The following is a 15,599-nucleotide window of genomic DNA, read 5'->3' as shown; positions in this document are numbered from 1 at the left end:
ACAGCGAGTTTGGGACTTGATCACAGAGCTTGTTTGTGTACATCCCACCCCCAATCTGGATACATTTATTGACAGCCTATCCTAACTGAAAGCCTAAGGATGAGAAATGGCATTGCACATATATAAGCACCAAACTCTCTTTTGGAGAGTACCTAGGCAAACATTAAACAATATAGAAAGATGGAGGGGGTGTGGTTCAGCATGGGGTTTGCAATCCTGCTACTGATTGTGTTCAATATTTTTAGGCTGTCTGTAAAATACTTGCCTTTTTCCAAGCAGTCCTGTACTTGGGCCCCATTCATTTTGTTAGGATTTATTGCAGCTTTTTAAAGTACCCAGTTCTTCAAATAGAGCTCAAATAGAGCCAATAATTATTTATCCAAGAGCCACTTTAAAGGGGATAAGAAATGTGGAATTAAGGCATTTGGGGAACTCGGAGAATTATGGCCCTGGAGCCAGACCAATCCCTGACAGTTCACATTTCCTATGATTAGTAAGCCAGTGGCATGGTTTTGTCAGGGAGCACTAGATCAGGACATAGAAATGTTGGTTTGTGGGTCAGCATCCTTTGTTGAGTTGTAATAGTTTAGAAGCCAGGGTTACAATGGGCCAGTGGAAGTGTCACCCTCACTTAACAAGTTATGTTGCTGAAAATCTTTTAAGATATCAATGGAAGCAGCAGGCACTGCAGTTTATTGATGGCGTCTCTCTCTTCTTCACACACTCTCATGGGTGTTTGGAAATCTGTGTCACACAGCAAAAAAAACTGAGATGAGCCACCAAGATTCTTGTGAATTCCAATTATTCATTTTTTAAACAGAAGCAACCAAAGCCATTAAATACCTCATATAAGTATCTCTTAAGAAAGACTAGGCTGTGAGGAGTAATTTGATGTGTTACAGAATACACCATGCATAATAGGTCATCAAAGCTAAAAATGAACAGTGGAATAATTATAGCTAGATTACAGTTTGCATTTCTTTCATAAGAATAGGTGACTGTCCTTGATGGAAGTCAGAGGACACATCTGAATCTCTGCTACAGCACTGAGTTATAGCTGGAGCAGAAATTAACTAATGGTTTCATGTTGGTGTTGCCCTGATCAAACTATTTTCATGGGGGGGGCACTTTAAAAGAAATACTGTGCTAAGCACTATGCAGATCTACAGATACTCTTTTTGGCAGATTGGATGAATGTGTGGCAGGCCCTTTTGAGGGAAAGCAATGAAAGCAATTGCCTCAGTCCTTAAACATGGAGCAGAACACACCAACACTGGCAGCAGTGTTTCAGTGTTTGATATGATTGGTGCTGGAGGCATCAGCCCAACAAATAGTGGAAACAGATATTGGTACTTACTGGCTGCATTGCATTGCCGACACTACTGCACTGCAAGGGAAGGCCTCTTCCAGGCCAAGAGGCACCCTTGGAAGATGCAAGGAAGAGTTTGCTTTCTCTTGAAACTATCTGAACCTCCCACGTAAGCCTACCTTACACTTGGAGAAATACCAATGAAGCATCTGAGAGTGGACCATTTTAGGTCTTGCGGGTGGTTTAACTGTGCTTAATTTTAAACTTAAACTGTAAGATTACATCAGTATTTACACCATAATCCCAAGTGCAATTGACACAGTCCAGCCGCTTGTAATTCCCAGTGAAGAAAGTGACCTGGTTCAAATGTCACACTAAACCAGAACATGGCTTATTGTGTATGAGAAGACATGAGGATCACTAGTGAAGATCACAGTCACTTGGCTCCTCACCTGGTCCTGCAGCTCTTGTGCTTTCCAAGCTCAGCTTAGCATTACGTGGAAACCTGGGCTTTTGATTTGTCTTGCTTGAGTCCAGACAAACCATGAGCTGTAACCAAGGTTTGTTCTTGGTTTGTCATTTATGGCCTGTATGGAGTGAAACAAACCATGAGCCCAGGTTTAGGTGTAACAGGAAGCCAAGCCATGGTTTAGCCCTGGGTTGAATGACAGCGACAGGACTGGGGGAGTAATTCAGTGGCTGTGATCTTCACTCACAAACCCACATGTTTACTTGTGGTTTGGTTTAGCTTCACATGCAAAGTGGGACAGTGATAGAGAGTTGATCACACACATAATTCTCCTATTGAAATCAGTGGAACTTAAGTTTGCATAATGTGCATAGGATTGAGTTGTCCTTTTGTAATATTCATGCTTTTCCCTCCAGTAACCCATGCATGAGCATAAGATATCTAGGTGCACTGACTCACATTCCGTGCTGTTGCTGCTAGGGCAATTCCTTAACAGAAATTACTGTTGCTTTAGAGAGGGTGAAAGGTTAAACAGGCTGCGGAGCAGAAATGCATTGTGCTTCAACAGTAATCAGCTCTTCATGGCACCATCTGAAATTTTTGCAACAAGGCTTCGTGACAGAAGTGCCCCCTTAAACTTAAAACTCAGCAATGTGGAACACTTTCCATTTGAATGTGATCTTTCTATTTACTGAGAGAGAGCAGAGGTGAGCGCAACACTTTGCCAAAGGTAGAGTACTGACTGGTGCGTGTTCCCTTCCAAGCGCCTGCCCCCCAGAACAAGTGGGCTTTGAAGAAAAGAGTGTCTGGTGGTGCTTGTTAAGCTGCATAAGTTATAAAATCTCCCTGGCAGCCTATTTCCAAAAAAAGAGCCATTTGTGGAAAATTACCCAGAAATAGCAAGATGGGTAATGAAAACCTTTTTGCAGTGCTTGCCCGCCCATAACAAATGAAATGTGCCAGGAGTAGGTTTGAGCAACAATTGATGAAAGGAGGGAGGGTGGAGGCAGGAGACACACAGGGTGTGGCTGCTAGCATATAAATGGCAGCGCACAGGCACTGCTAGATCCCCGTTAGCAAAAGTAATAACTGTAATAAACAAAGGAGCAAGTATGGCCAGGAGGAGCAGGAAACTAGATTAGCACTTGCCAACAAGAGAAGCTGCCACTCAGCTGCTGAGCATGAATAAAGGGCTCCTCTGGACATCCCATTCTACTTCTGCTCAGTAGCAAAAGGAGAGCTATGGCCCAAAAGTTAGAAGCAGTGCTCTACGGTGCAAATAGCATTTAAGTATTTTGTAATGAGAGCTCAAGTACAGCAGTAGCCACCCCTAAGCTTTTAGCTCACAGTCGGCTCCTGTGCAAACCTTTGGCTGGACTCTCATTAGAAGGCAGGCTTCCAGCCTTAAAGGCATGGGGAGCAGGATGGGGTGGAAGCTTAATGTTTTATTAGCACCATTGTTCTGCATGCTCTTTGTCATGGGTAGGCAAACTAAGGCCTGGGGGCTAGATCCGGCCCAATCGCCTTCTCAATCCGGCCCGCGGATGGTCCAGGAATCAGTATGTTTTTACATGAGTAGAATGTGTCCTTTTATTTAAAATGCATCTCAGTTATTTGTAGGGCATACCCTTTTATTTAAAATGCATCTCAGTTATTTGAGAGAGGGTAGCTCTTGCATTCTCCTGTTGTGTATCTTGATTGGGTGAGATGGCGTGTCAACCTCTCTGCTCTTGTACATATACAGAGAGAGAGAGAGAGAGAGAGAGAGAGAGAGAGAGAGAGAGAGAGAGAGAGAGAGAGCGCACATGCATACATTTATACATACTGCCCTAGACTCTTTGCAAGACTCCCTGTGTGCAACAGTGAGTCCTCTGAACATGAGCAAGGTGTCTTTTTCTTCCCCTCTGTTCTTTTCACCACCCCACAAGAGTCTCATTTATTTATTTTTTAAACTATTATAACTATAATTGCTTATGTGTACTCTAATACATTTGGCTAGGCATCCCTTCAATGATCTATGTGGCTAACTGGTGTACAGCCCAAGCCTGTGCAGGAAATGCAGGGTTGTGAGTGGCCAGCAGTGTTGTGAATTGTAAGACGTTAGCTTCTTGGTTTCATCCCAGTTCTTCTTCAGCTTATCTGCTTTTCAAAAATTCCCATTTGTATCGATTCAGACGGTTGGCTTTGTTGAGAATCTCCCTTCTCTGTTGGGCTGCTGCATTTATATCTAGCCCTGGCAGATTTCATACCTAAACATGGAGACATTATGGTTGACAGAAAATCTATTTCAGAAATGTCTGAAAGGCAGGAAGTTATTATTTATCTTCTCTGGGGTCTTGTGTTTCTGGACACCATGTGTTTCTTCACAGGAAGATACTAAATGTGGTTACATTAATACAGCCTCTTCAGCAACAGATGACCTCCAGTGACAAGGATTCACAACTCATCATAACACACACCCATTTTCAATATTATAGAAATACGCTGGATCCCATTGTTACCAAAGTAGAGTCCAGGGACAGAATGCAAAGCTGTCAGCATTTGCAGTTTCAGGGAGAAAACCCAGGCAGGTGTGAATTGAGCATATGAAAATTCATTGGTGTGCGGATAGTCACTTGCTCCTTCATAAAATGGTGCCAGGTAGAAGGACAGCCAATGTTGGAATTTGGCACTAAAATTGAGTTGCACTTTTTTTAAAAAAAAAAAAGGATCCAGAGGAAGTCAAGCACCTTTGATTCCCATTTATTTCAACAGAGAGAGAGAAAATGCTTATATTTGGCCAGTGTAAACCTGTAAGTGGCAGTTCCCAAGATTAGCTTTTTCTTTCCACACCTGGAGACAATATAGGCTTTGCTTCATACATGTTTTATATGGGTATATATTTATATTTTGCTTCCTAAAATACTACCAAGTAGTTATGTCTTTATATATCTCACAGTTTACCCCCACTGCACGCTGCCATGCGTACAGCCTCCTTGCAGAACCAGGTGGCCAGCATTATACACGTTATAAATACCATATAATCAACAGATGAGAATCAACAGAGAAATACGTATGGTACCGGTGAGGATAAGACAGCTATGAAGAATGCACTGTAGCAATCTGCATGCCTGAGCATTGTGAGAGGGGTGAAATGGGAACAATTTGAAATCGTGATGCTTGGATTTATCATACACAGAGCAGCCTTTGAAAATCCATTTATGCTGAAGCGCTAGCCGTACTCAGAAGTTACTACTTCATGCAGCAGGAGAAAGCATGAAAAAAAGTGAATCAGACCTTTGATTCTGTATCACTGATGCAAAGCACAGCACCCGAGACTAGCTCTTTGCCACCTGTACCTGTCTGCTGCTCTGTTCTCCAATACGTTCTCCTGTTTAAACTGGGGATCTGTAGTGCTCTGTGTCTCTGTATTCTCTATACTCTGTAGGGGATGAAAGTTAAGATACAGGGGTGAGAAAGGATTTTGTCATTTCTGTTTCTTCTTTCTTTAGTTCCTTTCTTTATTCCTTGTAGATTAATTTGTTCTTTTAATTGTATTGTGAAAACTTCAAAGAAAAATTCCTAAAATAATAATGAGATAAAAATTGTATTTTGACCTGCTCCTTGTCCCTTTTAGATTTTCTCCCATTTGCAGGGCTGGTCCAAGACTACCTGAGTCAAAGGACAAACCTGCACACGTCTGTCCCCCATTCCACATATGGAAGCCAAACAGACTAGCCACTGAAATCTCACTTCAGTGTGATGGGACAGCATTCTTCATCACACCTGAAGGCAACAGGCTAGTTTAGGGGGTGAAGGTCAGGTCAAATGGCACACATAGTGCTGTCCTCCAGCTCCTTGCTGCTGCTCCTGCCCTCTGTCATCTGCTGCTTTCCACTTGACTTGGATATTAGGTTGAAGAGACAGCTAGGTGGTTACATGTTTTCTCTCCAGACACCCACGCACAACACACAGTTGTTACAGGAAGAACACCCAACAGCAGGGATGGGGATAAAATGGTGGTTCCTAATAAGTACTCCGGTGTTAGCACAGATATGTCCTGTACACAAGTAACGCACGAATAGGCAGCTTGTGGTCCCCTGTTGAAAGCTGAGCCCCAGCCTGCATCTGCATTTGAATTGTTTTTAAGTGTTTTGATTGTTTTATTATTTGTGTGTTTGTGTGAGGCTCCGTTTGGTAAGGTGGAGAATAAATTTAATAATAATAGTGATTTCTTAATTTTGCTGCTGATACCTCAAATAAATGCCCCAAGTCTATCCCACATGCAACAGTGCTGGGCCAAAGAAGGGGGGGGGGAAAGTTCCCAATTCTATGAGCAGGTCGTCTAATCTTTCCCCATACGTTCTGCAATTTCTCTTGCAATTGTCAATCACACTCTTCTACTCCAGGAGATCAGAACTTGAAGGGAACAACCAATGAAAAGAGAAATATTTCCGTACTTATCTTAGGGAAAATGTGACCTCCAGATAAGCCTCACAAGCATGAAATGCACTGCTAGATCAAGACATCTTGCCTGACATTGGTATTTCCCCCTATGGGATAATATAAGGTCCATCCTGGAAGACAGATATTTTTAGAATATGGGAAATTTCTTGGGCAGATGTCATTCCTTATCCATGTTTAAAGTCAGGTACCCTGCAGATGCACACACACGGCCATCTGCGAGGCAACTGTTTCTATTCCAAAGGACAGAGCATTGCCTTCATGGAATGTCACAGCCATCACACACCCACTCCCTGTTCTATCTTATACATAGCAGCAGTATATTTATGGACTCAGATTCCAGGCTCCTTCAGTGCCAGATATTATCTAATCAGGTAATAAGGGTTTCTTCAGATCTTCCAAACAGCCACACCAAGAGCGTAGGCAAGATGGTGTTTTGTTTGCAAGTCAGCTAAACACAAGAGAGCACTTTTTATTTTACTTTTCATTGTAAATAACCAATGTTATTTTTTCAATAATAATAATAATAATGAGGTACTGGAACTCACCATGAATACCTCCCTCGTTCTCTTAGTGCTCCTATTCTCTTAGTTCCCATGGTACTCACCTGAGTTCTGGCTGAAAGAAGCCCTGGAAATAACATATATGTGATCTAACCCCCATTTCACTAGTGCTTTATAGAACAATCTCTATACATGTCCACTTTATTCTCAGAAAAGTTCTGTGGGGCTTATTCCCTGGGAATGTAGGTAAGAAGTAGTCTTCATCTCACGTTGTTGTTGTTGCTGCTGCTGCTACTGCTGCTGATAATAGAGTTATTACAGTATCTGTATTCTGTTTTGCAGCTCGATTACCACAGCAAAGCAACTCCCTTTTTTCATTTCATTTTTTATTTTGACGCTAAAAACAGGATACATTACCACTGTGCTTTCAGGTTGAGGCCCGGAAGATCACAGGCCTTTAATATCATAATATGCAGTGCTTTTGGGGTGCCAGTAGTCACAAACATCAGATTGAAGCCCAAGTAGTATGAAAAGACTTTCATGCATAGAACCATTCCTCTGCTTGCATAAAGTGGCTCTGTCCAATTTTCAGTTATTCCCTCTTGCCCCACCCTGCCCAACATCCCCTTTCTTGCTATTCTGGTGCTTTGGAGAGACTTTTAAGGATCTCATGGATGCACAAGCTCCTTTTCATCTCTCACTCCTTGGGAGCCGAGCCAACATAAATATACAGCAAAGATATACAAATCCGGATCTAAAAATCTACATCATCTTCTTAAACTCAGCTCCCGCCATACAAAAGAGAGAGTTATTGACAAACAAGTTAGTGCCTTGAAAGAAAAATGTGGCAGTGTTTTGTGAAGCTGCCTCCTTGATCAATATTTAGCCATGGCTCAACCTACTGTCTAGTGGATTTCAGATGAGGGCTGCATGCGTAATATGAGCCCTGGGATCAGCTGTCTCACAGATTAGCACAGGACAAGATTGTTGGTTGCTTTACAGTGTTTACTGGTGATTTATGTTCCCTTTGTGTACAGAAGGGGGTTGTCCCTCTTGTTTCTGATTGACACTGTTTTTTTTATTTTGTTGTACTTACTACTGTTCATTTTGGTTTTCTACGAGTATTTTCTTTTGGGTCAGGGGGCTGGAATGCCCATGCAGGACCCTGTCAGATGCAGAAATCAAGGGATTGTCAGATGCAGAAATCCTTTTCTTATTCTGTGAAAATATCAGGACCAAACTGCCTTCCTTTTGCCCATGGTAAGGTATTGTCGGCAGCTGCTGCACCTGTATGTAGAGCCATTGGACTGCAAGTTACAGCCCATCAAGTGACTGACTCCACTCAGTCAGGCTGACTATTGGGTCCTTCTGGGCAGGAAGAATACAAGGAACTTCTTGTTCTAGCAGGGCTTTGGTTGAGCAGCAAGGTCTTCCTGAGCTCTGGTTGCTATGCTTCAGTGCTGCCTCCTGGTTTGGCCTCTGGTCCTGACTTGCCCTTTGACTCTGCCTTTTAGTTAGCCTTTTGCTCCTGGCTAATATCATGTGCCCTAGCTCCTGACTTAACTCATCCTGCTGGTCATGATCAAGCTCTGACAAATATGATGCCATTATTTCCTTAGCTGGTGGGGCTCCACCTATTTGGAATGCTGTGTGGAACATACTCGGATGAGCATTATCCTAAGAACCTGGTGCCCATGACATCACTGATAAGTGATACCACTCAACTCTGTTATAAGAGCATCTACTCTCTTACCTTCAACTCCCTTGTTGTTTTCCATGGTAAACCAGATTTTTCAGGACACAGACATCTAGCCTGAAGCCATATCAGTGCTGCTTTCTCTCAGTGCTTGAGGACATTTAAAATCATAAAAGTTATTGGGACCTTCAGAATGCAATTTGGCAAGGAGTGGTGGTTTTTCGGGAGAAGAATTCTGGGGATTACCAGCCACCTTGGCAAGCCATCCCAGCCTCTCCAGAGAGGGTTTTATATATGGATTATGGGCCAGACTAGCAAATAATGCCAAAGGCATATTATTTGTTATAGTCCCTTCATAACACCTGGTAATGCCTTCTCTGGAGGGCCTCCTACATTATACCAGAAGGGTTCATAATCCATCCATAATGATCTCTTGTGTGAGATAGTCGCTGTTGTTTTATACTGGAAATCATCTTGGTTGCTTCATTGAAAGAGGGACTTGCCTCCTTGCCAAGAACACAATGCTTTATCTCATTTAAGCACAAATCAATTATCCAGCCACTTGTTTAATTAATTTTCTTACCAGCTACTTTCCCTGAAAAGGGAAGAGACAGAAGGCACCCCTGTCCCTTTGATCCTGGGAGGGATGAAGGTCACTTCAAAGTAATTGGGGTTAATATTTTATTTGTGGCCTTGCATTGCTGCTGTCATAGAACGTGTGATGTCCCAGATGGAAGATAATGGTCAGATCCATAAACATATGTGAATGTTTTAAAGGTCCACTGATTTAAATTGTACTTTGTAACTTTATGGCAGGAGCTCTGTCTCTAGAGGGACTAGGCTTGCAGTTTGATTTTCAGCTAGGAAAGAGAAATCTCTTTATTCATACCCAGTAGAAGGGGTGACACACACAGCCCAAGCTTTTACCATCAAAGATACCTCTATATGAAAGTATTCTCTTTTAAAAGTAACTTCTAATACAAAGTGATGAACTGTCCTCTTTGGCAGCCCAATTGTTTAGAACTACAGGACCCTAAAGAACAGCAGATAATGGCCACTGACACTGTAGTCTAATCTCCAATGTCAAACAAGCTTTTCCATCTCTTACAGATATTGCTATGCTCATTCACTTCACTAGTTTGTAATGGCAATACACACAGGTCCTGCTATGCAAACGTAATATGTTCCCGAGATATGGTTTGTAAGGTGAGTGTTTGCATGGTGAGCTGACCATTTCAGTTATTTCCTATGGGGAAAATCCCAATGTGTTATCAACCAAGAAGAAATGATTAAAAAATCCATCTCCCTCCCTCCCCCCCCCCAATCTGAAAATGTTGTTCCTTAGAGCTGTTGTGCTATTTTCGCTTAGATGGCATTTGACTGTAGCAGCTGCTCAAGATCGGGGGGGGGGGGTTATTAGCTCAGGTTCATTGGGAGTGTGGTGCAGTGGTTAGAGTGGTTCAAATCCCCCCTCAGCCATGAAGCTCACTGGGTGGCCTTGAGCCAGTCACTGCCTCTCAGCCTAACCTACCTCACAGGGTTTGTTGTGGGGATAAAACGAGGAGGGGGAGAACTATGGATGCCACCTTGAGTTTCTTGGAGAAAAAGGTGGGATAGAAATGCAATGAATAACATTTAAAAATAAAAGATATTTGTTACTCTTCTGTGCAGAGAAGCTGCTCATGAAGGAGCAGATCCTCTCACAGATCTGATTCTTTGCATCTGAAAAGCATAGTGTATGCATGTGGAGAATGCTATATAGATAAATAAATAAATGGAGGGCCAGCTTAATTAATACACTTTTATTTTTGATCAATGGAATAAAAATTAGTACACGGCATGTACAAGTGATGAAGGCACACAGCCTATTATAATGTACACAAGTTGGGTTACTGCAGAGGAGAGTGGGAAGGGTTTTTCTACACCACTTGACAAGCATGAGTCCTATTATGACTAGCCAATTGCTGGCTTTCTTGTAACTCTCACTTTTGTCTAGAAAATCCTTGTGCAGCCCAACACTATACAAAGATATTCAGAAGTAAGCCCCATTGAGTTCAATAGGACTTTTTCCATGCAAGTGTTTCAACTTGTTCCTACTTAAGTGAACATATGATTGCAGCTTTATCCTTCTCAACCACTGCTAAAAGAAAGAAGGAGGCAGAGGCAGAACAAACAGGCAACTTGGCTTTCAGTGTTGCAGAACAGCATCCCATTAAGACGTTTATTACTTTCCTTACCAAGTTTTCCCATAAGGGTGACCCATCTGAAATGTGCCTCTCACTTTCTCATAGCCCAGCTGAAATGTTTACCAATCAATGCTTGAACTCCTCAGTGAAGCAAAGAAATGAGTGTCATGTAATCGCATATGGGCATTAGACTGTAGGGGCAGTTCCTCTTCAGAGGAAGGGTAGTTTGTATTGCAAACTGAAGCAGGGGCATGCAGAGAACTGTAACTGGCTTGATTTGGCATGCGTTTTGATAGGCAGTAAAGATACTGTTCCAGGTGTATTAACTAGACTATCCAGGTAATCGGCTATGTGTGGCATCTGGTTAGGTGGTGTGGAGACAGGTGCAAAGCCATTGCTACTGGGTAGCATTTTGTAATACGGGGCTTGACACTATTGGCATCGCTTGGCAGCAGTGTAGTCAGGAATGGGTGATGATATCATCATCCCATGCTGTGCACTTCTGGCCATTGGGTATGAGTATGCCTGCACAGTGCTGCTTTAGCCTCTCAGCTGCCACTATACAACACATTCCTAAGACCATGAGATCCCCCTCCCTCTTGATTGCCACTTGGTGGTGGTGGCAGTCTCATTCTGCCCTCTGTCCCACCTCCCCAGCCACTACTTGCATGCTTCAATGGATTAAGGAACATTGAATGAGTTAATGTGTGAACTAAAGATAGCAGGAATACCATAACTCCACCTGATAAATAAATGCAACATATGCCCCAAGGGGAGATAACTTTTGTAATATGTTATTGTTCATGTCCAACTCTGGTTTGTGGCAGGCCCTGTGCAGTGAAGGCCCACCATCTTGTCATGTAGGTGCACACAGACATTTCTCCTTTTATTCACTTCTCCTTTCACTTCTCTGTTGTTTGTCTAAGTTCTAGAAACTTAGCTTCTTCCATTTGTCATAGCCTGAGTTCTGAATCAGTGCTGAGATTCTGTAATCCTGGACTTGGAACTCTGAATAGAAAGCTCAAACTGGATTTGCCCAAGTGATGAATGAAATTGAGAAGTTGTGAGAAGAATATTAAAGCAGACAAAAAAAATATAGTAACCAGCTGCATGTCCCCCCACCCCCAATCAAGCCTGTCTAAGCTTGCTGCTGACTTTGAAGAACTGGCCACCCTCTGGTCTGTGATTGGCCTTTTCTGATCTGCTGGCTCATGTAAATTCATTGTTCTCAGTCTCTAAATCTCTCCTACTTAGCCTTCAGGGATGCTCTTGGTGAGGAGGGAGATAGAATTCTGGAGGGAGGTCATGGAATGTGTTGCACATTAGCATACTATTTAGTCCTTTCTGACTTGGCAGGTATTTCATTCTTTTGCTTTGCCTTCTTTAAAGCCTCTAATAGCCCCTTGGTTTTTCTTTGACCATTGCAATCAAGATATTTGCTACATGAAGTCTGGACATGACAATTTGACAATGGAGATAATTAAGGCACCACACACAAACCATCCAAGATGCAGAAGGAGCAATGTGTGAGTCAGACTTACAAAGGAACAGCTGACTTCTCAAGAGCTGTTGTAAGAATGGAAAGAGCAGTGGTGGCCCATTTCAATCTCCACCTTCCTTTCCTCTAAGTGCTAGTGTGATATGTTCTCCAAGGCCAATTCCATATGTGTTTTTGAGCTTCTCTCATTCTGTGGGTCTACAGATGTGAAGGGCAGATATGCAGTTTTAGAATATATACAGATATATAGATATGCAGGTTTATAAACTAACTGATAGCCATGCTAGAATGTGGATTTACAATTGCATTTCAAGCTCCCTGCATTCTTCTTTGTGACCTGGGAACATAGCTTTAGCTCTCCACCCACTATTTTCTCCTCCATAGAACAGAAAACTTTTAGAAATGGTTTTTTCAGTGTTTTAACTTATCCCCATAAAAATGTGGCTCTTTTGTCATTATTGAGAAGTGAAATGCAGCTCTTTTACTGAAATCCTTTTTTATTTTCCATGTCTGTGGGCATTTTTTATATGGCTGCGGTTTTTTACCACCATAGCCAAGAGCAGCTGGCTTCAGTGAAACTGAAACCTGACCATGTGGGATAGATCAGTTGGGGCAGAGACCCAAGTTTGGGAAACTTGCATGAGCTTATTTTTTAGTTAAAGTATTACTCCATGCACTAATACTATAGGCATATACATGCCCTTCCATAGAAAAAGGCATGGTTAAATCAGCAAAGTTTCCTTACTCTAGCCTTCACCAACTGTACCAGGAAACAGAAGCTTGAGGTGGTGGTGGTTTAAAAGAAGGTGAGATGGATACTGACATGATAATTTCATTAGAGAGCAGTGACAGTGAAGGAAATTATAGTGTGGTCATACAGAAAGGGGGGCATTTCTCACTGCCAGGTTGTCACCAATCAGGTCACAAGGTAGCATGTGCTCCTCTGCAGCATGAGCAGTCAAACAGTACCTTCTCCCATGCTAGAAGGGGATATTGTGACAGTTAAAGTGGGGAAAGCATAACATGTGAATTGCGCTTAAGCCCATTAAATGAAGGTTAATGAGAAGCTTTCAACTTGCATTCACGTGTTATTTGGGGGAAATATGTGCTGATTACTTTTTTTATTTTTCCTGAGGAAACAAATGTTTGTTTTAAAAATAGTAAACCTAAGGATGGAGTATATAAAGCACTTATCCCTCTGAATTCAAACTCAAAGTGGCATACCACATTGACTATATATATGCAAATTTGAACCAGTTCACCGCTTAATGCAGCATTTATTGCCAAAGATTGCATTTATTTATTTCATGTATTTAGACCATGTCCTTGAATACATATATTTCAAAGGAGAGAACTAAGAGCATGATAAAATAGTAAAACAGAATTAAAACAATGGCAAAAGGGCAAATGTAAAGTGGCATAAAAGCACTGGCTTCAGATATCAGCTGGCCTGCCTACATTTCCAATAACCAAAGCAATCTTCTTGATGAGAAGAGGATCTTTCTTCCATTGGCCTGTGCAGCCTGTAAATTGTTTAGTGGATTCAATGTGTTTGGGGGGTGGTGTGTGTTTTTTTTCACACCAAGCTTAGGAAATGGTGGTATTTATCATGAATATCATGTGCCCACAAATGTGTTGGCATCTGCATACAAATATTTTGTCAGTGTGTTTGCTTCCTCCTGGCACATGCTGGCTCTGTTTATATTCAGAGCCATATGGTTATTAGGGATGTATTTTTATGATGTGCCCAAAAGTAGGATAATGTTAACTTCCCCAAGAGGAGAAAATCTGGATTCCCCTACCTTGGGAATGAGATGTTATTGCAACAGGAAAGGAAAAGGCGTGTGTTTAGGGTAAATTCTTCCACTCCTCTAAAGAGGCTGCAGGTGATTTTCCTCTCCTCCTGAAAGTATGACAGTAAAGTATGGGTCTTGGCTGATCCATGCAGTGCATATCATATTGTTGGTACTAGATAAGAACCTAGGAGGAACACGTGAAGTAGATTCATGTACCTCTTGCAATACGCTTTGGGTGCTCCCAACTAGGACAGTCAAGTGATTAACTAGATTCCCGTACACTCCCCAAAATTGGTATTTATGTATTCCTTTAGAATTGAACTCTGCATATTACCTGTAGTGGAAATGTGGAAGAATTGTAATCGAGAAAGTGTAGGTGGGCTTGTGCAATTAACCCTTCATTTAATACTGACTGAAGAGCTTGCAGGAGCACTACTGTTTTTGGAAATGACTCATGGGAGCCGCAGGCCAGGTGCAGGTAGTAACAATCAAGGCAGGTGGAAATAGCTGGGCCATTTAGCCTCATCCCTGGAGCAGCTAAAAACCATAGGGCTTCAGCCAGGAAGGCCGGGGGAGCTTTGATACACCTATGTTGCTGTAGGTGCTGCAAAAACTGGCCAGACTGAGATCCACATTCCTGGTACCTATGGGGCTCCCTGCAGCTGGAAGGAGAGATCCAGGTGGCCGTCTGGTATTGTATGCTTTGTGGACTTACTGTCTGTTTTTGTTTGTATCTTTATGAAGAGGGAGGGGTTGTTGGTTGTTTAGTTATTCTGTATGAAGGTTTGTGGATTATTTGTGCATCCTTGTGCAAAGCAGGAACTGTTATTTGAACCTGGGTGAGGTGTGTGTGTATGTGTTTAAAGTTAGGTAAAGGAAAAGGGACCCCTGACCATTAGGTCCTGTCGTGGACAACTCTGGGGTTGTGGTGCTCATCTCGCTTTACTGGCTGAGGGAGCCGGCGTACAACTTCCGGGTCATGTGGCCAGCATGACTAAGCCGCTTCTGGCGAAACCAGAGCAGCGCACGGAAACACTGTTTACCTTCCTTCAGGAGTGGTACCTAGTTATCTACTTGCACTTTGACCTGCTTTTGAACTGCTAGGTTGGTAGGAGCAGGGACCCAGCAACGGGAGCTCACCCCATTGCGGGGATTCAAACCGCGGACCTTTTGATCGGAAAGCCCTAGGCTCTGTGATTTAGACCACAGTGCCACCCGTGTCCCTTGTTTAAAGTTAGTTTGCTCAATAAAATTCAGCCTTTCTCACCCATTAGTGATCTGTCTTTGCTTCAAAGACCCTTTAAAAAATAACACTTTTGCCTTTGGCAAAAATTACCGAAGGTGTTTCTATTTAATTCTGCAGTCTCTTTTGTTCTGTCCTTATGCAGTCAGCTCCCTGCACCACACCTTTCTTTAGGACAGCTGCCCTGGAGCAGCGTTTTTCTTCCTCTTGTTCTTGCAGTCAACCTCCAGTTAAGGAAGCAGGAGGGCTGCTTTTCTTCTCTGCCATGAGTTTGGCTGCCTGGCTCCAGTACATCTTGCAGTCTGTGCACGTGGTGCACCTTGTAATGAACCGATTGATCTGCCACACTTTAAAAAGTAATGGTTTAATCATTGTTAGAGCTTAAAAGTAATCCTTTGGCCCTATTGATCATGATAAGATTATTCATGATGAATTCATTTGGCATTAGAATGGCTG

General features: G+C 42.5%; 1 protein-coding gene across 4 annotated transcripts in view; it reads left to right on the top strand.

Annotated features, from left to right (window-relative positions):
* The window catches only part of CACNA2D2 (calcium voltage-gated channel auxiliary subunit alpha2delta 2), a 530,937-nt gene that overhangs the window by 260,723 nt on the left and 254,615 nt on the right, over positions 1-15,599 (top strand). The gene's annotated exons all lie outside the window — the stretch shown is intronic.

The sequence above is a fragment of the Podarcis melisellensis genome, assembly GCF_964234715.1.
Source record: "Podarcis melisellensis genome assembly, chromosome: 2".
Taxonomy (NCBI): domain Eukaryota; kingdom Metazoa; phylum Chordata; class Lepidosauria; order Squamata; family Lacertidae; genus Podarcis; species Podarcis melisellensis.
Note: the sequence above shows the minus strand (reverse complement) of the source record. Positions and strands in the feature narration are given on the sequence as shown.